This window comes from Crinia signifera, chromosome 4 (assembly GCF_055691185.1).
Source record: "Crinia signifera chromosome 4, ASM5569118v1, whole genome shotgun sequence".
Classification (NCBI taxonomy): domain Eukaryota; kingdom Metazoa; phylum Chordata; class Amphibia; order Anura; family Myobatrachidae; genus Crinia; species Crinia signifera.
This window is the reverse complement of record NC_139220.1, coordinates 332,801,984-332,824,617: the sequence shown is the minus strand read 5'-3', so window position 1 is coordinate 332,824,617 and position 22,634 is coordinate 332,801,984. Positions and strand designations below refer to the sequence as shown.

Sequence of the window (22,634 nt, the reverse complement as noted above, 5' to 3'; positions counted from 1 at the left end):
CCGTGCAAGAGGTAATCCACTTCACGCTTTTTAAGACGGAGTAGTTGTTCAAATACGGATTCAGCTGTTTCTGCTGTCTCTCTGGTGGGGAGTTTCTCTGTGAAGAGTATCCTTTCTGCGTCCTGTTGAGAGAGGGTGAGGATCTCCCCTTCTGGCAATGTGGTTGTTCTGAATCCTGATGTATCCTCCAATATGGGTTCCATGAGCCAGCTGTGTGTTGAACAGACTGATGTGTCCTCTTCTTTCCTTGGAAAGGAGCACGAAGGTGGGCCTGGACAGTGGGTGCCTTAGCAGGATAGGCCCTTGTGGTGGGCGTCCGATATGTAGCTTTTTGATGCTCGGCACTCGAGGTACTGGGGTTGTAAGCAGGTAATTTGCCGGGTGCCTTCTCCAATGTTAATTTGGATACTGGTGGCTGTGCGGGCGTCACTCTCGGTCCTTAATGCGGCGATGGCTATGAAAGAATAGAGCCAAGAGCCAGGCGGTGATACAACGTTTCGATTTATTATCGTCTTCAGGTACAACCTGACTAGTGGAACATCACAGGTATTTATGAGTGCTGAAATCACCTCGTGCTCATTCACAAAGGAAAAGGGGTGACGTCATCAGTGGCAGACTGCGCTGCCCGGTGATGCGTCATGGTGTAAACAATGCCCATTACCAATTACAACAAGAAGATTATTTCTAACTATGTACAAAAGAATATATACAGGTATATACATTGAGAACAATCTGTTCAATCACTAAGGCTCAGTGGAAATAAGTAAGTGAGAAAACGAATAAAACAATACAAAGCTAGGCAACATATATATATAGTTTGCGGGGACCTGGGACTGGCTTAATCGTTTTCACTTGCTCCGGTGCCTCCGTATCCACCGCAGAGGGACAGAGTCTGAACTTTCTGCCGTGACCATGCTGGGCAAGGGGGCCGTAACACAGCTGACCGGTGGACCCTCCCCTCCCACACCTGGGTGAGGGCATGGGTGCCGGACGTGTTCCCGATGTCGGGATCGCGACTGTCGGAACCCCATACCACACAGGAGGGTATAAGGTGAGCACTTTTTTCATTATGTATTGTACATCCTGACGATTTTTCGCTAAGAAATGAAACGTTGATGTGAATGACCGTGTGGTGATCTTCATTTATTGAAAATTCTCAGAGTGCCACGTTAATTACTAAGAGATATAGATATATATATCCATCAGTAGTGGCCGGCACTCACATGAATGTCTGGTAAACTGCCGGGGTGCCAATGCAAGGATATAGATGCAGCAGAGATGGATGTCAATCCTCCGGACTTGCAAATAATGAACGCAACACACAGGGTAGTGGTCAATGTTTCAGAAGCTTTACTTCCTTTTTCAAGACAGTGGGGTGCAATACAAAGCAAAAATGAAAAACAAGCTTACCTATAAAGAGTGCACAAGGAGAGATCTGCCCAGCAAGTGTGACCGGCTCATGGTCCACGCCGTCCTCCTGGCCCGGCGTCTCCCGGAAGTGTGGGATGACGTCACATCCACCGCAATCATCTGGTGCTCTGGCCGTCAGCAGAGGAGGCATGCCCATTGCCGTCAGTTTCCGTTGCTAGGGGAGACTGATGGCAATAGTCGTCACTCAGGAGGTGAACTCTGCACTGAGTGAAACCCGCTACCCTGATAAGGGCTGCAGGATCGTTCATACCTAGTATCACAAAGACAATCAAAATACACCACTAGCCGGCACGCGCTTCGCAAATTAGCTTCCTCAGGGCCAACCTGACTTCAGATCTGGCGTGGATTATATATGTGTTCATCCAATCATCATGCTTGTGTGGAGAGCGTCATACGTAGATATCCAAGAGGTGTCGCCAGTGGAATGATTGGCAAGTAGTCTACAATGCATGCAGTTATTCAAGTGGAATACTTTTGAGTATTGATAAAATATGCGGTTGTAATCAACTGGGATACATTGTATCAAGAGATGTTGCATATGTAACTGGTCTGTCACTGATACATGCTGAATAAAAACCAATCTGTGTAGTGTTGTACAGTGTACAATGGAGGACCGGTACATGCTAATCTGTTAGTAAAATATTGTATAACTATAAATACAGTAATGTGCAATTGTAGCACCCCGTAACTTATAGATATTAGTAATGTTTGTATTGAAAATAAGGGGGAAGTAGAAGAAACGAGCAGAAGGAAAGAGAGGAGGAATTTACCGTTCATTCCTAACTGTATTGGACAAGAAAAAAAGGGCTAGTGGCAGAGAGTGAAGACTCTGCTAATGTGATAGTATGTGAGATAGTGAAAACTGGGAAACTGCAAGCAGTGATGAGAACTCATAAAATGTGCGTGATCCTGGATGGGTGATAACCATGTCTAGATTACATCAGCCTGCTGATGGTGTACTAGAGATTTGCAGTCAGTCTCTCTCTCTCTGCCAATACCTTCAGCCTAAGTCTGATCTATATTATTATTAGATCTAAACCTACATATCTAAAAAATAAAACAAAATTTATTATACATGTATTCCTTCAATATTAAGGATATGTTAGGGACCTCGGAGGTACCCACCGAACCTGATCCCTAACTCTGTTTGTCTCTCCCCGTGGTTAGCGGACAGGTGCAGTGCTATGCTTCACCTTTAGCAGCCGTGTTCGAACTAGCTGGTTGGGCCAGCTCCAACCCCGATGCCCCCAGGTCTTATGTGAGACAACTCATCCACGAGACAGAGAGATGAGCAAAAGGATTAACTAACTAAACCAAAATGGAACAGTGGAATACCTCCACAAACAACAAACTTCCAGTGTGGAATCCAGGAGCAAGGCCCCACAGAACCCCTGGGAATGCAACAATGCACAAGATGGAACCGAATAACCCAAATAGTAAATGTAACAATACACAGGATGGTAACAGTGGTCAAAATATACCAACTGAGAAATGAATGCAACAATGCAAAAGATGATACCACAAGTGATAAATGCAATCAACCCCTGACTTATCTGGAAGATGGGAATCACAGGTATCAAAGAGGTTGAGCAAGCAGGTGCGGAGACTGGAAACTGGCTGAGATGCTGCACACAAGAACACTGGACAGCAGGACACTGGAACTGGGAACACTGGTAGTGACAAGAAACAGAACTATAACCAGCATCTGTGCTCAGCAGACGCCGGCCTTATATTTCAAAAACGCTGCCCTGCGGAGTATGATGTCAGCCACTGCCACTGATGCGTGCTGTCGTCTGCAGAGGGTGGAAGTTCGGTCCATTGCCTAACAACGGACCCAACTGTTCCTCCCTACCCACCTGGCTACTGCCAAGGAACATGGCCACCGCCTGCTGTGTCCCAGAGCCTCCGGCTCTGTCACTGACAGCAGCACTGCCGGAGGCAGAGGTGCAGCAGCGGTGGCGCCAAACAGGATATAGTGGGAGAAAATAATAATAAATATATTAACACATCACATGTGAATTAGAATACAGATCTTAGTAAATTTTCCCCAATGAGTTAAATATTAAACTGCAAACTGTCATTACCTTCCATAGTATAAGACTGAACTGTGGACAAAAGTATATAGCTCTCACCCATTTCTACACTTGCCTGTCCTGAGACAGCTGTAACCCAACTGAACCAGACTCTACAAACTGCCCTTGATGAAGCTGCTCCAGCTACTCCCCACAATCCACGTAGGCTTAGATGCCAACCATGGCACTCTAAATTAACAAGACACCTGCAAAAACTATCACGTAGATTTGAACGTCAGCGGCGTAAATCTCAAAATCCAAGTGACTGTCACATTTAAGACAACCTACCACTCCTATCGTAATGCTCTAGACAAACTAAACAAACTTATTTTCAATCTCTCATCTCTTCTCAGGCCACTAACCCCAAGCGACTTTTGAATACATTTAAATCAATTCTTTACCCTCCTTCACCCTCCCCACCTGCCAATATCAGTGCGCAAGAACTTGCTTCCTTGTTCAAGGAAAAGATTTCTAAAATCCAAGAAGAAATGGCATGCTCTTCCTCAGCCAGTGGCTTGCTAACTTAATTCCAGAGCCCTTTGCCACTTTCTCCTCATTTGACCCCACAAGTGAGGATGAAGTATTCACACTATTCTCATCTTCCAACTCCACTAACTCTCCTCTTGATCCTATACCCTTACAAGTCAGTAAAGTTCTGTCTCCTGTGCTTATCCAAAGCTTAACTAAAATCTGTAACCACTCTCTCTACTGGTATCTTTGCTTCTCTGTACAAGCATGCACTTATTATTCCCATTCTAAAAAAACACAATTCTGATCCAAACTGTCTCTCTAACTACCGTCCTATCTCTCAGCTCCCATGCCTCTCCAAGCTAGTTGAGAAATTTGCCTACACTCGACTCACAAATTTTCTTAACTCCTACAACTTATTGGACCCACTTCGGTCAGGCTTTCGCTCTCAACACTCCACAGAGACAGCACTGACTAAAGTAGTCAATGATCTGGTCACTGCTAAATCTAAAGGCCATTTCTCACTTCTTATTCTTCTAGATCTCTCAGCTGCCTTGGACACTGTCGAACACTCTCTTCTCATACACACACACTACAATCCCTAGGTCTTCAGAACACAGCCCTTTCTTGGTTTACTTCCTACTTATCTAATCGCTCTTTCAGTGTTCCCTTCTCTGATTCTACCTTTCTCCTCACTACCTCTGTTTGTTGGAGTACCACAAGGTTCAGGTTTAGGTCCTCTGATTTTCTCAATCTATCCCTCCTCACTAGGGAAACTATTCACTTCTTTTGGATTTGAGTATCATCTGTACGCTGATGATACTCAGATCTATCGATCCTCCTCGGAATTGTCACTATCAGTATTGCTCCGTGTCTCTGAATGTCTTTCTGCCAATTCATCTTGGATTTCATCTCACCACCTCAAACTCAACATTTCCAAAACAGAATTAATTATATTCCCATCAGCCAAGAGTAGTTACCAACCTGATATCTCTATCACTGTTGAGAACACAACAATTAATCCTACTCCACAATCTCACTGCCTAGGGTTCATTCTGGACTCTGAACTGTCCTTCATTCCTCACATTCAATCTGTCTCTAAAAGATGTTACATGCATCTAAAAAACATATCCAAAATGTGTCCGTACCTTACACAAGACACTGCAAAATCTCTTATCCATGCACTCATTACATCACGCAGTGATTATTGCAATGGCCTCCTTACCGGTCTTCCTAAGAAGAGACTCTCCCCGCTACAATCCACTTTGAATGCAGCTGCGATGCTGATCTTCCTGGCTAGATGTTCATCGTCTGCTGATCTGCTCTGTCAGTCCCTCCATTGGTTGCCTGTATATTACCACATTCAATAAAAAATACTTCTACTTACATACAAAGCCATTACTCTGACTACACCGACTTATATCTTCGCTTATCTCAAAATATATCCCCACCCGACCTCTCCTCTCTGCACAAGATCTGCGTCTCTCATCCACACTCATTACTCGCTCCCACTTACACTTGCAGGATTGTTGTCGGGCAGCACCCACCCTATGGAATGCCCTTCCACGCATACTAAGACTCTCCTCTAGCTTCCAAAATTTCAAGCATTCCCTGAAAATTCACCTCTTCAGGCAAGCCTATCATATTCAGTACCCCCCACACAACCTCCTGTAGCATTTACAGTGTATATTTAATTGCATCCCACCAGGACTGTCCTGTAATCTGATGGGACTGCCATGCTATGGAATTCTATCCTTATGTATCCCTCCTATTAGCCCTATAGAATGTAAGATTGTGAGCAGGGCCCTCCTACCTCCATGTCAGTTTGTATCTACCCAGTTCGTTTATTCACTGTAGATTGCAATTGTAAAGCGCAATGGAATATGCTGCGCTATATAAGAACTGTAAATATAGCCATCTTGGATTTGCCCTTAGGCAAAATGGCCACTGTAGCATCACCATATATACACCTCTCTAGAATAAAAAGGGGGTGGGGACTGACACAAACAGGAAGTGCAATGATAGCTGGGACCTGCATAAGAGTGCACCAGTGTGGCCAATTCCGCTTATAATTCTGCTTGTTTTTTTCCCAATTAGCTTGTTTTTCCTGCTAGTTGTGGGTAGCTTGTTTTTGAGGTTGTTGCCTTGTTCTCAGGGCCAGTCGTGGATTGGACGCTGCAGAACAAAGCTGGCTCGTGATTTGCTGTGCAGGGATCAGGTGGGCACGTCTGCAAGAAGTGATCACTGCTCCCTGCAGCTGCTGTTTTGTATGGTGTCGTGTGGCCTATTATCTGCAGGGACCCAGGTGACGGATAGAAGCAGGTATGTGTATGTGTGCTGCAGCAGCCTGTACATCAGCAGCCACTCAGCCTCCACATTCCCTGGGCTTCCTTATAGTTACTTAGCTCACACGGAAACCGGGCTGCTCTGGCCGTGCTCTGTGTGCTGCTGTACATTCCTCAGCAGCAGGGAGGGGGAGGACGGGGACTGCTGCACTAATCTCACCCTGTACTCGGGCTGAGAACACAGATTTATCAGAGGTGCAGCAGGGAGGGGGAGGATTGGGGACAGAAGCAGCACTCCTCCTGTACTAAAGGTGCCCGGACTCTAGAAAGATCTGCAATCATAAGATGTGCGCATAAATTAGCCTTCAAATCTTTTGTCTGTCCTAGACAAAAGATTTCAGGCAAGCACACCTCTTTACCAAAGATTTTTCTTAAGATCCCATGCGCGTTCCTATAGATCTTTTGTCAAATCATCTGATCTTTCATGCAGCACGTAAGATCAGAAGATTTAGCAAAAGATCCACGGGAGCGCGCATCGGACCGAAACCGGCCGATGTTTGACCGATTATCAGTAAACATCGGATGATATATCGGCCAATTTATCGGAAATCGGCCAATCGGCCAAAAAATGTTCTAGTGTGTGGGCACCTTTACACAGATTACTGTGGTCCTGAGGGGTCTGTAATACCCAGCAAGGTATGTGATTATTCTGACCATGCCGAATATCTCATATACAGTGCTATTTTTCAGCAGGAACCAGCAGGAACTCAGTTCCTGAACCTCTAATTAAATATGACATCATCAGGAACTAAAAATGTACTTTCCATAAGATTTTCCATAAGTTTGATTTTAAAGTCACCTGTGATTGCCTTTGTTTCTAAATACAATATATACATCTATCTCACCCTCCCTTTCTCTCTTTATTATATATATTATTTTTTATTTAATTGATCCACCCCCAGACCTGGAGTTCCTGGACCTATTTTTCCAGAAAAATAGTACTGCTTAAATATTTAGCCATTCATTATATTTATCTGTCACTCATCCCCACTGTGTATAATGCTGGGTGGTATTAGAAGAGTGATTGACAGCGTTATACACACAACGTTCCCACCAAGCGTTATACACAAACCCGCCCCCCAGGGAAAAGACCAGTGTTATACACACCACCACCCCCTTGACATCACCTTCCCCCACCCATCCAGGGCTACAGTACACTGCCACCATCCACCATTACTCCACAGCCACCAGGTGAGTGGCAGGTCCGCCCGCACCCCCGCGACCCACCCTCCCATGATTCGTGGGCCCCCGCGCCCCCCCTCCTCGCGATTTGCGGACCCCTGTGACCCCCCCCTTCCCGCGATTCATGGCACCCCTTGTGACCCCCCCCTCCCACAATCCGCGGACCCCCATGACCCCCCTACCACGATTCGCAGCCCCTCTCCTGCATTTCAAGGACCACCACAACCCCCCTCCCGCAATTTGCAGACCACCACTACCCCCTCCCATGATTCACGCCCCCACGATTCATGACACCCCCCCTGCGCCCTCCTCCCGCAATTTGCGCCCCCCCCCTCTGCAATTTGCGCCCCCCCTTCCCACAATTTGCAGACCCCCCTTCCCATGATTCACTCCCCCCCGTGCCGCCCCCCTCCCGCGATTGGCGGACCCCCACAACCCCCCTTCCCACGATTCACGGCACCCTCCCCCCCCCCCGTTCTGCGATTTGCGGACCCCCGCGACCCCCCCTCCCGCAATTTGCGGACCCCCCTTCCCGGGATTCGAGCAACATTCAAAAGGTCGACATGGGGTTTTTCACTGTTTTTTTTACCCGAATGTCAACACATTCGACATGGACACAGTTTAAATTGCATCACATCTCCTCGCTACACTCGGCTCACTATTTTATTCTCCCACCACGCCCTAGAGCATGGGTCTTCAACCAGTGGCCCTCCAGATGTTGTGAAACTACATGTCCCAGCATGCATTGCCACATTTTTTCCTATAAGAGCATGCCAAAACTGTCAGGGCATGCTGGGACATGTAGTTCCACAACATCTGGAGGGCCACAGGTTGAATACCTGTGCCCTAGTGGATGGTAGGGTATGAAATACCGCCTGTCGGCACAGGGCAGTTAAAAAACTGTGGAAAACCCCCATATCCACCTTTTGAATGTCGTCCTAGACACGGTCGAACTAATGACCTGTCGAACTAATGACCTTTTGACCTAGAATCATGTTCACCTTTTCCCATGTCGATCTAGACCTATGTCGACCATCATTCTGTAGACCAAATGACCGCATCCCGTACTAGTGATAGCACTAACCACACTGACTGCCTTCTATAAAGAAAAAATTAATTGATAACATTTAGAATGTAAATTTGTTTAAAAATTGTAAAAAACAAAAATGGACGATACTTATGTAATATCTGGATTCCTCGCGGGGCTCGCTGCGCTCACCACGCTATATTAAATCAACTCCATGCGTAGTTGGATAGTAGGGGTATGAAAAAATGGGGTGCATTTAACATGGGAGCCCAGATAATACATAAGTACCAAATGGACTACATAATGGCATACTGGTACAGTACATTTTTTGGCTACATATATGTCATGATTTATTTACATGAAAGGGATAAAAACATCAAGGGAGAAAATGGAGACAGGCGAACAGACATGGAACAGCAAAACAGATATACCATTTATGGTACAAGATAATGTGGTTAATTACATACCGGATCGTAAGGATTTAATAAGGCAGTCTTTCCCAAGAGGAATTTATTCCTATTAGGTGGTAAGTGAGTCCTTGAAACAGTATAACACCTAGTAAGGGATAATGAGAATTCCTTATCATAAATAGGTTTATTCCTTATCATAAATAGGTTTCACCTACTCTAATGTGGAGTTAATTCTCCCATTCAAATGGAGATTATTTGTTAAGCCATCTGTACAATGTGAGAGGAGTGCCCCACTCCATTGGTTGAGTAGACAAATGAAAGAAGTACCAATTAGTGTGTTTTCTGTGGATAAACCAACCGGCTGGGTGGCGGAAGACCTTTCTCCTGGATATGCTGCTAATATATTTGCATTCTGATGTTACGTTAGTGGATAAGGTCTCTCTTTAATGGCAGTACCTATGTACATGTCCATTTTCCAGACAATGTTTTGCCACTGGTTTATCCATTTTACCAGTCTCTAAAGCCAGTCTGATAGTATACCTGTGGTTGGCCATGCGATCTCGGAATGGTCTTGTAGTCATCCCAACATAATATGACCCCCAGGGACATCTCAGCATGTATATAACAAATGCCAAAGTACGTGTTAATCGATATCGGATCTTTATCCGCTTTCCAGTTAGTGGATGTGCCAATGTCCCTCCAATCAGCATTGCACTACAAGTAGTGCATCCTTTGTATCACACGCATCCAGGTTTATTGGCCTGCAGCAATTGTGAACAACTGATCGGGACACCTTGCTACAAGCCACCAGCCAGCATCTGGTACAACTAAAGTAAAATTTACTGATTTCCCAATTTTTACGGGTTTTACGAACAAACTCCCCAGAGGAACTTTTGGTGATACAACTAAATGAAATGAAGTTTAGATCTTAGTATGACCAACTTCAAAGGGTTCACAATGGCTGCGGTCCAGTAATACATCTCATGTGAAATCGAAACTCCCATCTTAGTGACCTTCCCCCACAGAGTGTGAATCCGCACCGGATTTCCACTGTTCTCTTAATGGTTAGACCCATCTGTGTGCAGAGACAGCAGTGTCCGGTGAGCGTATCCATCACCATGGTGACTGTAACTAAGCAACACTAAGAGCATATTGATTGGCTTATACTATACAGGTAGAGATGCAAACCTAGAGGGCAGAGAGAATGAATGGGGGAAATTTACTAAGATGTGTATTCTACTTTACATGTGATGTTGCTATGGGCAACCAATCAGAATCCACTTCTTATTTATTTCGCACCCTCTAGAAGATAGTAGACAGGATCTGATTGGTTGCCCATGGCAACATCACATGTGAAGTAGAATAAACATCTTCGTAAATTTCCCCCTTTGATTCCTATTGGGAGAAAATGCTGTATACTGCAAATAACACATTATTATTTATTATTATTATTTATTATTATTATATACAGCACAAGCATTAGAGAGAGCTGTTGTTGCAGGGAGGTGGAAAGTTTTGGATAATGAATAGCATTAGTATTTCTGCTTTCCAGTATCATACGCTAGTCGTCAAATACTGGATGAGAGATTCCACCATGTCCAAGGCACTGATAGTATTAGCTTCTGCTTGTCACATATGACTGCTCTGTTGCATTTATTGCAGTGCAGAGTGTCCGCTCGGCTGTCTGATAAATGTAGGGTAGGGATTTATATCACTGTATATGTCCCCTATAGATAGAGAGAGTCTGGGAAATTAGACAGTATCTGTTCTGCTGTCTGACATCTGCTATATAAGCAGATATATAAATTATAGGCCCTTATTCTGGTTGGTGCGGTAATATCCGCGTGCGGTCGGTCCTCCGATGTTTTGTGTCTGCGCATGTGCGAGTGGGGCGCACGTCCAAATCCCGCATGAAATGTGTACACTAAGAACAGGGGGTGGAGAGGGGCGTGAAGGGCTGTTTGGGCTCATTACCATATGTTTACACCCCGCGTTTCATGGGCGTTCCCATGCAAACGCTGGGCGTATGTATGGTAATGCGGTCGTGACGCACGTGTAGGGGGCGGACATATGACATTGCCCGATGCAGCTGCCCGCCCAGATCCCTGCTTTTGCACAGAGAATATGCCCGTGTGGTCTGAGGTTGCGGGAGCTGCCTGACCACTCGGTCCTGCATTCGATGGTCTGCGACCATCGAATGATGGGGGAGGTTCCCAGAGATGAAGGAGGTGTATTCATGAGAAATACACTCGTGCTCCGTGCGGTCAGCAGCTTACCGCATTCGGACGGAATGAGCGATCCGTACGAAAGGCGGGGTTTAGGACGCACGGTCCTGGCCGCATATTTGGCTCCGTCCGCACAGACCAGAATAAGGCCCATAGAGACAGGTAGCGGTTTCTGCTGTCCTGAACTGGCTGTAATCACTATTTTCTAATGCTCTGGCAGCGTTTCTAGCTGTCAGAATGAGAGAACCGTTGTAGTATAGAGATCTATGTATAGAGCCACTTAGAATGCGTCAGATCGGATTTTTAAGCAGTTTGTTTAAACTATCTAAACAGTATTACACATGAAGGCAATTTGATACAATCGTTTATAAAAAGTAGCTTTCTCAGCACACATGAAGCAATTTAAAACAATTTATATGCAGAGATACTTGTTTCTGTTTATTCAGAATCTCTATTTATCAAATGAATACACCCAAAATGCGAGATCTATGTATAGAGCCACTTGGAATGTATCAAACAGGAGTTTTAAGCAGTTTGTTTTAAACTATCTAAGCAGTATCCAATATAAAGGCAAATTGAAACAATTGTTTCTGCAAAGTAGCTTTTTTTATCACATATGAAGGAATTCAAAGTAATTTATATGTGGAGGTACTGTTCTGTTTATTCAGGACCTGTAATTGCCAAATTAATACACTCAAAATGCCAATTTCAATGTTACTGAGAAATATTACAGTATATCAGTATATCTATAGCATAGTTCAAAGGATAAGAGGGTAAGGAAAAGCCGGGAGCTTCCTATGTGGCAGGAACACATATGATACATTGTATGCAGCCCTTTCACAAGTGATGTATCACATGCGACCCCTGTTCCCCGCATGCAGGTCCGACCTTCGACTCAGGCCTGATATGCACAGGGCATCGCATCGGATCCGATGGCATGTCATACAGATGGGGCCATTCTCCACCGTGCCACCAGCTCACCATATCTCAGTAGCTGTGGGTTAGGATGTGTGGGCACCCCGTTCTGTCGGACAGCACGATGGGAGCCACTCTAATGAGAGTGGGCCCCATCTGTACACATCTAGTTTGGGCCAATTTCTCAGCCCGATCCATCGGAGATCACTGTAAAACTTCTCCGAGCTTTGTATCTCTACCCGTATAATATAAGCTAAACGATGTGCTCTTAGATCAGTATTGATTATTTACGGTTACCATGGTGATGGATACGCTCTGTTAATTAAGAGAAGAACGGAAATTCGGGGCAGATTCACGCTCTTTGAACCTACGCCGGAAGGTAACATTTATACCGTTGTGTCTGACGACGGTTGGAATAAAGGGAAACGTTATATGAGGTGACGGACTATCTGACTTACTGAGACCAGTCTGTGAGTGCCGCCAATTTACACCAGTATATGTGAGTTATTCCTATAACCATTGTCTCCTTATACTCAGGTGCAGATCTGTATTGCCGTGACTGCTGTATGATCTCTGTAACTGGAGGCAGAAACATAACCGGATCCTCCTCTCCCCTCCGGTGTATGTGGGAAACTGCGGCCGGCCAGTGATACGGGAGAGTAAGGTGAGCAGAGCAGCTTTTTATGCCAAGCCAGGCAGTCCCGAACTGAAAGTGACAGCAGGTCATGTAGCCAAGCCAGGCAGTCCTGAATTGAAAGTGACAGAGCAGGTCGTGTAGCCAAGCCAGGCAGTCCTGAACTGAAAGTGACAGAGCAGGTTGCGTAGCCAAGCCAGGCAGTCCTGAACTGATAGTGACAGAGCAGGCCGTGTAGCCAAGCCAGGCAGTCCTGAACTGAAAGTGATAGAGCAGGCCGTGTAGCCAAGCCAGGCAGTCCTGAACTGATAGTGACAGAGCAGGCCGTGTAGCCAGGCCAGGCAGTCCTGAACTGAAAGTGATAGAGCAGGTCGTGTAGCCAAGCCAGGCAGTCCTGAACTGAAAGTGATAGAGCAGGTCGTGTAGCCAAGCCAGGCAGTCCTGAACTGAAAGTGATAGAGCAGGTCGTGTAGCCAGGCCAGGCACACCTGAACTGAAAGTGACAGAGCAGGTTGTGTAGCCAAGCCAGGCAGTCCTGAACTGAAAGTGACAGAGCAGGTTGCGTAGCCAAGCCAGGCAGTCCTGAACTGAAAGTGATAGAGCAGGTCGTGTAGCCAAGCCAGGCAGTCCTGAACTGAAAGTAATAGAGCAGGTCGTGTAGCCAAGCCAGGCAGTCCTGAACTGAAAGTGACAGAGCAGGCCGTGTAACCAAGAAAGGCAGTCTTGAACTGAAAGTGACAGAGCAGGTCGTGTAGCCAAGCCAGGCAGTCCTTAACTGAAAGTGATAGAGCAGGTCGTGCAGCCAAGCCAGGCAGTCCTGAACTGAAAGTGATAGAGCAGGTCGTGTAGCCAGGCCAGGCACACCTGAACTGAAAGTAGCAGAGCAGGTTGTGTAGCCAAGCCAGGCAGTCCTGAACTGAAAGTGACAGAGCAGGTCGTTTAGCCAAGCCAGGCAGTCCTGAACTGAAAGTGACAGAGCAGGTCGTGTAACCAAGCCAGGCACACCTGAACTGAAAGTGATAGAGCAGGTCGTGTAGCCAAGCCAGGCACACCTGAACTGAAAGTGACAGAGCAGGTTGTGTAGCCAAGCCAGGCACACCTGAACTGAAAGTGACAGAGCAGGTTCTGTAGCTAAACCAGGCAGTTGTGACCTGAAAGTGATAGAGCAGGTCGTGTAGCCAAGTCAGGCAGTCCTGAACTGAAAGTGATAGAGCAGGTCATCTAGCCAAGTCAGGCAGTCCTGAACTGAAAGTGATAGAGCAGGTCGTCTAGCCAAGTCAAGCAGTCCTGAACTGAAAGTGACAGAGCAGGTCGTGTAGCCAAGCCAGGCAGTCCTGAACTGAAAGTGACATAGCAGGTCATGTAGCCAAGCCAGGCAGTCCTGAACTAAACGTGATAGAGCAGGTTGTGTAGCCAAGCCACGCAGTCCTGAACTGAAAGTAACAGAGCAGGTTCTGTAGCCAAACCAGGCAGTTGTGACCTGAAAGTGACAGAGCAGGTTGTGTAGCCAAGTCAGGCAGTCCTGAACTGAAAGTGACAGAGCAGGTCAGGTAGCCAAGCCAGACAGTCCTGAACTGAAAGTGACAGAGCAGATCGTCTAGCCAAGCCAGGTAATCCTAAACTGAAAGTGACAGAGCAGGTCGTGTAGCCAAGTCAGGCAGTCCTGAACTGAAAGTGATAGAGCAGGTTGCGTAGCCAGGTCAGGCAGTCCTGAACTGAAAGTGATAGAGCAGGTCGTGTAGCCAGGTCAGACAGTCCTGAAGTGAAACTAAACTGTGTGTGTGTGGGATTGGAGAGTGAGGTGCAGGAGAGGAGTGGAGGGGCAAATATTTAACCAATATTTTTTGTTGCTCTAAGTGTCACAAATATTTGCAGTAGATTTTTCTACTGAACTCTATTCTGACGAATAAGATTATACAATTTATCCTACCCAAGCAAGGGGACATAAATTCATAACCTGAAAGGTGTTCTTCTAAGAAGTGTAAATATTATATGTTTTGTGTGTCCTTATGTGTGTGTGTGTGATGTATAGACTTATCTTATAAAGAATTAATAAAAGCAAAGTTTTACAAAAAAAATCCATAGGGGAATTCCCACTACTACACCCCAATAAACACTAAATTACCACTTAGATTCCTAGCACTTGTACAACCCTCTAATTGACTGAACGCTATCATAACAATCATATTGTCTGACAAGAGTGCCCCAACAAAAAGGGTCTTTTTCTTTCTATCTTCCACCCTCAGACTGATACAAGCACTCACATACTCTGCCAAACAAGTGCATACTGAGCACTGGCATGGAGGGCCTTGTGATTACGTCAATGGGTCACGGATACTGACTCAAAATGCAGTGTGGAGTGTCTACTCTTTATGGGGGAAAGGTTTTTTGGGAGCGAATTAGATGACTGGATTTCTAAGGCTACTGCCGGGAAATGTACATTTCTCCCTATGGCATCCAAGCAGGTCTGCCGTCCCTTCTCAGGACCTAGCCAGCAGTCCTTTTGGGCTTCCAGGTTGTGCCCAAAGGTCAGAGGTGCCTCCAATGTCAACAAACTAGGGTGTAGTGCTCAATGTAATATATTGCTCAATGTAATATAGCAACAAAAAAGGCCAACAAAACTCTAGCATGTATTAAAAGGGGCATGGAAACTAGGGACTCAAAAGTAATTATACCTCTGTACAAATCATTGGTTAGACCGCACCTCGAATACGGAGTACAATTCTGGGCCCCGCACTATAAAAAGGATGTCATAGAATTAGAAAAAATCCAAAGAAAAGCCACAAAGCTTATTAGGGGAATGGAGAATATAAGCTACGAGTAAAGATTAAGCAATCTGGGACTATTTACACTAGAGAAGAGACGTTTAGGGGAGACATACTCAATATGTATAAATACATTAGGGGCCACTATAAGGAACTGTCAAACACCCTTTTTTCTGCTAGACAGGAATCTAGGACGCGAGGGCATGAGTTTAGATTAGAAGAAAAAAGATTTACTTCATCTAGAAGAAAAAAATGATTTACCGTCAAAACAGTCAAACTTTGGAACTCTCTTCCTGGAGAAGTGGTGTCAGCAGACACTATAAATACATTTAAAATAAGGTTGGATAAACATTTATTGGTTAAAAACTTCCACGGGTACGAATAAGTAACATAATCTGTCTTTAAAATATCGGAACATACTATACAACAAGGGAGAAACTATTATAAACATAGGTTGAACTAGATGGACGCAAGCCTTTATAAGCCTCACCTACTATGTAACTATGTAACAATGCCAATAGAGTTCCATGAGAAAAATTCAGAAAGGCCCTGATGTTGGGGACCCAAGACCATAGCTCAAGTGCAGCTGCGTCTATGCCCTCTGCATTACGGTGTTCACCCACCCAGAGAAATGCTCATGGTGGGAGCTTGGCTGTTGCACTTCAGTCACATGTGGGATGCCTCGTGCCTAGGTTCCATGGATCTTATTTCACAGGGCTACAGACTGGAGTTCAACAGATCGACTCCCTGAAGATATTTCAGGTCAGGACTTCCAGCAGCTGTGAAGGACAAGGTTATACAGCAGCAAGAAATCACAAAGCTGATACAATCCTGGGTCATAGTACCTGTCCCATTGCAGGAACGTGGTCTGGTGCATTACTCCTACTTCTTTGTGGTACCAAAGCCGGATGGTTCGGTCAGGCCAATCCTGAATCTGAAATCCTTTAACCCCTTTCTAAAGGTGTTCAAACTCAGGATGGAGTCATTGCGGGCCCTACGGGATTATCAGTTCCAAGTCTCGACTTTTTATACTGTCAACAGCTCGGTGCATCTTCACGAAGGTGATGGCAGAAATGATGCTCCTGCTCAGGTCACAAGGGATAAATGTGATTCCCTACCTGGATGACCTACTGCTAAAAGCAATGTCGGAGGGTGAATATATTCTCGCAATCAATCATACAATACAGGTGCTATCAATGCGCAGGTGGCTCTTGAATCTACCAAACTCCTCCTTGGTCCCGAGCCAATGTATCCAATTTCTGATGATCTTGGAAACAGTGGACCAGAAGGTATGCCTCCTTGAGGACAAGGTGATAGCACTTCAGTAACTGATAGCAGAAGCTCTTGTTCAGGACCTCATTTCAGTCCATCAGTGTATCAGGTTACTGGGCAAGATGGTGGCATCCTTCTAGGCAATCCAATATGGGAGATTCCACCCCAGTATTTTTCAATTGGATGTGCTGAGCAAGTGGTCCGGCTCACACCTCCACATGCACAAGAGGATAAGTCTGTCGTCTCAAGCCAAGCTATCTCTGCAGTGGTGGTTTCAGTCTTCCAACCTGTTGGTGGGACCAATTTTTGGGCTCCAGGACTGGATTCTACTCATGACAGACACCAGTCTGCTAGGTTGGGGGGAAGTGACATAAGGGGTACACTTCTAGGGCAAGTAGACTCTGAGGGAATACAAGTTGCATGTAAACAACTTGGAATTAAGAGCAGTGAACTCTTCTGCAGGCTGGCTCTTTGCTGAGAGGCCAAGCAATACATGTCCAGTCGGAAAACGCAACAACGGTTGCGTATATCAACTGCCAGGGAGGTACACAGAGCGTAGCGTGCAAGAGAGAGGCACCAAGATTCATGGGCAGAACATCATGTGAGGGGTATCTCAGCAATCTTTGCTCTAGGAGTGGACAACTGGGAAGTGGACGATGCTCTGACAACAAGTTGGTCATACGATGTAGTCTATATCTTTCCTCCAATCCCCTTGCTCGCAAGGGTCCTAAAGAGAGTGCGAAGTCTGAGATTAGAGGCAATACTGGAGCACCAGACTGGCCTTGAAGGGCCTTGTACGTGGATCTTCAGGCCATGTTAGTAGAAGATCCTTGGCATCTACCTTTCAGAGATGACCTATTCCTCCAAGGCCCGTTTGTCTACCAGGACTTAGGGCGGCTTTATTTGGCAGCCTGGAGGTTGAGCAGCAGATTTTGGCCCACAAGGGCCTTCCTGCCTCTGTAATCTGTACCATGACCCAGGCTAGAAAACTGGTAACTGCATCCCACTACCATTATATTTGGAGAAAATACTGTATATTGCCTGGTGGGAAAAAGAGAGCTTTCCATTGGCAGACTTTAAACTAGACTGCTTCTTGCAGTTTCTGCAGGCAGGTTTGGAATTGGGCCTTCGTTTGAAATCTTTAAAGGCTCAAATCTCGGCTCTGTCCATTTTCTTTCAAAAGAAGTTGGTGGTCTTGCCTGAGATTCAGACCTTTCTCCAAGAGGTTCTGAAAATCCAATCCTCACTTTATGCCATCTACGACACAAAGGGGGAGTTGGATGCGCTGTTATCATTTCTGAAGTCATCCTGGTTCAAGCCTTTGGAAACATCAGAAATGAAGCACGTCACGTAGAAGATGGTGGTGCTTTTGGCACTGGCTTCGGCTCCATGTGCAGTGACGTAACTACAAGGGGTGCAGGGGATGCAATTGCTATGGGGCCCGAGGGCTTGGGGGGCCCAAGGACCTAGCACGCTATCTCCTGCTCCCTTTTAATTATTTTCTATATTGCCGCGTTGCCGTCCGTGCCCACCCCCCACCCCCTCAGTGGCTATTAGCGCAGATGACAAGCAGCCAGCACACAGGAGACCTGCCGGGGTGCAGAACACCACACTCGCCACCACTGCGATTGCTGGAGCCGGCGCTGGGGAAGACACTCATCACCCGACTGCTACAGCTGGTGCACAATAGACCCACCGGCGCACAGTACACCAAACCCACCACCTCCATGATTGCTGGAGCTGGCACCAGCGAACAGGACACTGCACCGGTCACCCCAACTGCTGCAGCTGGTGTACAAACTGCCGGCATTGGGACGCAGTTACACACTACTGCAAGTGCTGGAGCCGGGGCTTTGACCCGCTGACGCCTGGACACAGTACCGCCCACACCACCACTGCCGGAGCCTGCTTGAGTAGAGGAGATTCATCCACTACTTCCAACGCAGGTGAGAAATAGACAAGTCTTGGAGGGAGGGAGGTGAGGGGAATTAAAGTGATACCTGGCCACTGTTCCAAGTTTCAAATCATTGCACACCCCTCTGTCTGCTCTATCCCCTCCCCCCATGTATCCCGCTCTTCCTCCTCTTCTGTCCCCCCTTCCCCTCTACTCCTCTTTTCCCATTCTACTCTCCTCCTCGCCCCTCCCCTCCTCTCTCCTCTTCTTCCCTTGTCTCCACGTACCCTCTTGCCTTGTCTCAGCTCCTCTATCTCACTCCCTTCCCCTCCCCCCTTTCCCTGTCTCACTCCCTCTCTCTCCCTCTTTCCCCTGTCTCACTCACCCTCTCTATCTCATCTATCTCCCCTCTCTTTTTCTCCCACATCGTTTTTGCTCTCTACCCATCCCCTTCTCTCTCCCCTTTTTTTCTCTCCCCTTCTCTCTTCCCCTTTGCGATGAAAAATGCAAAGGGCAGCTCTCCTGGTAAGAGCTGCCCTTTGTGATCCCTGAAGCTGTCTGGACTTTAGGGTTTGTGACACACGACTCCGCCTGCACATGGGCAGAGACGCCTGTGACTGCAGGGCATGTTAGGAGGGATCCATGTCAGATTCCTCACCCAGCACTGCAGAGAGAAGCCATAGGTTTCTATGGGTAATGTCAGTTACAGCTGGCACTACCCTCAGCAGCGGAGCAGGGTTTTTAATGCATTTGTACTTTAATGCATCATGGCCTTTGCCACTCAGTTCCCTCACGCTTTGTTCTCTCCCCCTAATGTGCTTTGTAGTGGCAATTTCAAAATGTTGCTATGGGGCCCATAAAGTTCTAGTTATGCCCCTGTCCATGTGTGTTGGAATTGGGAGCCTTGTCATGCAAGAGCCTGTATCTTGTCTTTCATGAAGATAGGGCAGAGCTTTGGACTTGTCCGCAGTTCCGGCCTAAGGTGGTTTCGACATTACATCTAAACCAACCCATTGTGGTTCCTTTTAGTTCCAATCATCCTGGAATTCCAGAATTCTTGGATGTGGTTCGAATGCTTAAGGCGTATGTTAAATGATCTGCTCAAGTGCGTAAGACAGAATGGCTTTTTGTGTTTTATGGTGCACACAAGAAAGGTTGTCCTGCTTTAAAGCAGATGATTGCCCGTTGGATTTGTTCTACTATACAACAGGCTTATGGGGCAGCAAAATTGCCTACACCAACCTCATTGAAGGTTCATTCTATAAAGGCAGTGGGATCATCCTGGGTGGCTGCCCATGGGGTTTCAGCCCTGCAGCTCAGCAAAGCTGCTACGTGGTCAAGTCAACATACCATACAACATTTTTAAAGTTTGATACTCTGGCCAGAGAGGATACCCAGTTTGGGCAGGTGGTTTTACAGCAGTCTCCACACATTCCCGTCCGTTCTGGAAACTTTGTGACATCCTTATCATATTGAGACCCCATATGGATGATAGAGAAAATAGGATTTTATTACCTACCAGTAAATCCTGTTCTCATAGTCCATATGGGATACTGGGCGCCCGCCTCAGTGCGGATTTCTTCTGCATCTGGTTGTCACTATTATAGTTGTGACGTTCTTGCCTGTTGCCTAAAGTATGTTGTCACTTGAGTGACTTTATGTTTATTATGTTTCTATAAGTTTTTAACAGTTCTGTTAACTGTTATTGTGTTTGTTGTGTTGTGCTGGTATGAATCTCACCACATATCCTGTATACACATATCCTTTTCTCACATACGTTCATTCTCCTTTGGGCACAGTTTTCCTTAACTGGCTTGTGGGTGGGGATGTGGAGGGGAGGAGCCAGTACACCCATTCTGAAGAAAGTTATATGTGCCTGTCTCCTGCGTAGAACCCTCAATTTTCATTATATTGAGACCCCAGTATTCCATATGGACTATGAGAATAGGATTTGCCATTAGGTAATTAAAATCCTATTTTTTTTTTTTTTTGTATCTGATTCCCAAGCACCAAACCTCTCCAGATCTCTAACATAGAAATGTGTGAACCCTGGTTCCTCTGCACACTTCACACTGAGCTGAGTGACTGTGAGATGATCACTTTGTCCGCATCTCCATTATGTGCCTGGAGAGTGTGGTGACATCCTACTGCATCAGCTGATCGTAGGGGGGATAGGATCACTAGCATGTGCTACCCATGTGTGGTCAGTATTGTATGTTCTGCACATCTGAGGTCAGAGGAAAAACATTATACAACAATGATAGACACATTAATATACCGTGTATACTGTAGGAGGGTAGAGGTCTTTGTGCTGTACGTGTGACTGCAAATAGAGTCCCAGCAATTTGGGAACACAGAGATGTGTCCACATGCATCTATCCCCCACTCACCACAAGTTGGGTTACACATAACATGTGAGCGCACTATGACTGGGTACCGCCCAGCGTCTGATCATGTGACTTTTTTTGTTATGCGCATTATTCACAAAGTGATGCGAATAGGACACACAAGCAGCTTCTGCTTATTAAAATATGTGGCATTCCTATATATTGTGTGTGACCACTGCTGTATCTGCATATGAAAAACTGGAAAACACTAAAGTAGCATTTCTTATGTAGACACAATGCAGGGATTCCACATATTTTAATTATCAGAAGCTGCTTGTGCGTCCTTGTCACGTCGCTCTGCGAAGAAGATGCATTTTAATGGAAAAGACCGGTGTTTAAGCAGCGCTGGTTGGAAAAAAATGTGTGATCAATTGGAATGGTTTCACAATAGAAGCATACAATTTATTATACACAATGTAGTCAAATGATTAAGAAATAAGCAGTATTTGTATTACTAAGCAATTGCTGTAAGATAATAAAAAATGAAAAAATATAAAATTATAAAAAAAATGCTAGTGCACTAGACTAATGTCCCATGATTCCTGGTGTAGTAGGGGGGATATGTGGCAATATTTGTGGGATCAGTCTGTTCATATTATGCCCTTTTTACATCATACCCAAATTATTGAGTGTATTACCGTCCACTGGTGGGTAGTCGTCCTGTGCTGTCAGCAACCTCCTCAGCAGATGTTATGCTGTCCAAGTGGATGTCCAAATTAACTTGAAAGGTGCAAGGCGCTGGCAGTAAATGGAGATACGGCTCCTGTTCTGGAACTAGTGGAGGTTTCCAATAAAGGGCTGGTTCGGATAGGTCCCAATCGAGAGTGACAGGAAAACAAATGCCAGGAATCTGGGTAGTACTCCTTCAATAGGGTCTGGGTGGCATGACTGTCACGTTTCGCTGTATTCCACAGCTTTACCAAAGGATAGGGTGTGTTTGTTCCCAGGGGGGTATTTATACTGCTTCAGGAAGTAGTAATTGATCACATGATACATGGTCACATGGTACATAAGAATGAAAAGGAGGCAAAGTACATTCATATCAACAACATACATAATGTTTTTTTTTTTATAAACTTTCTAGAATGGGAGTTGTTTAAGGATATTTCTAATATTATGGTGGTGATTCATTGGTGGACAGAGGTCATGTGTCCCGGCTAGTCTTGCAATAATCTGTGTTCTTACAGGTGTTGTTAGTATTGTTAGCCTGTATTGGCTGTTATACATTCACGTCTGGGGATTCCCGAAAAAAAACGCCACCAAAAAGTGTGGCGTTTATTTACTCTTTCTATAGGTTAGTTGACCAAGTGGGGTGGAAGTGTTAGCAGGAATGCCGCACTTCATTCTCCCTCCAGAGAAGTGAAGGAGCATGCACCCGGTGACCGGAAGTGTATACAGCGCACACGCCAAGGACGGAAGTGCGTCATTCGAAGTGCGGGTGTTTCCAGGAATAGTGCCCTGCATAACACTATGGTTTGGCTGCCGGAAGTGGGGCTTTAATGGGACTATAGGATGACAGAAGTGGGGCATATGATATGAGATTGTGTTATCAGTGAACAATTATTTCCATTCAAGTCCTTTAACTGACACATTTCCTATCAAAATAT

At 45.8% G+C, this 22,634-nt stretch overlaps 1 protein-coding gene across 1 annotated transcript in view; it reads left to right on the top strand.

Moving 5' to 3' along the window:
- The first annotated feature begins 5,963 nt into the window (after window positions 1-5,963).
- Window positions 5,964-22,634, top strand: part of LOC146076004 (uncharacterized) — a 28,656-nt gene continuing 11,985 nt past the window's right edge. The window contains exons 1-2 of the mRNA XM_083185763.1: window positions 5,964-6,293; window positions 12,613-12,739. The gene's annotated coding sequence lies outside the window, so the exon portion shown is untranslated. The remainder of the gene's footprint in view (window positions 6,294-12,612; window positions 12,740-22,634) is intronic.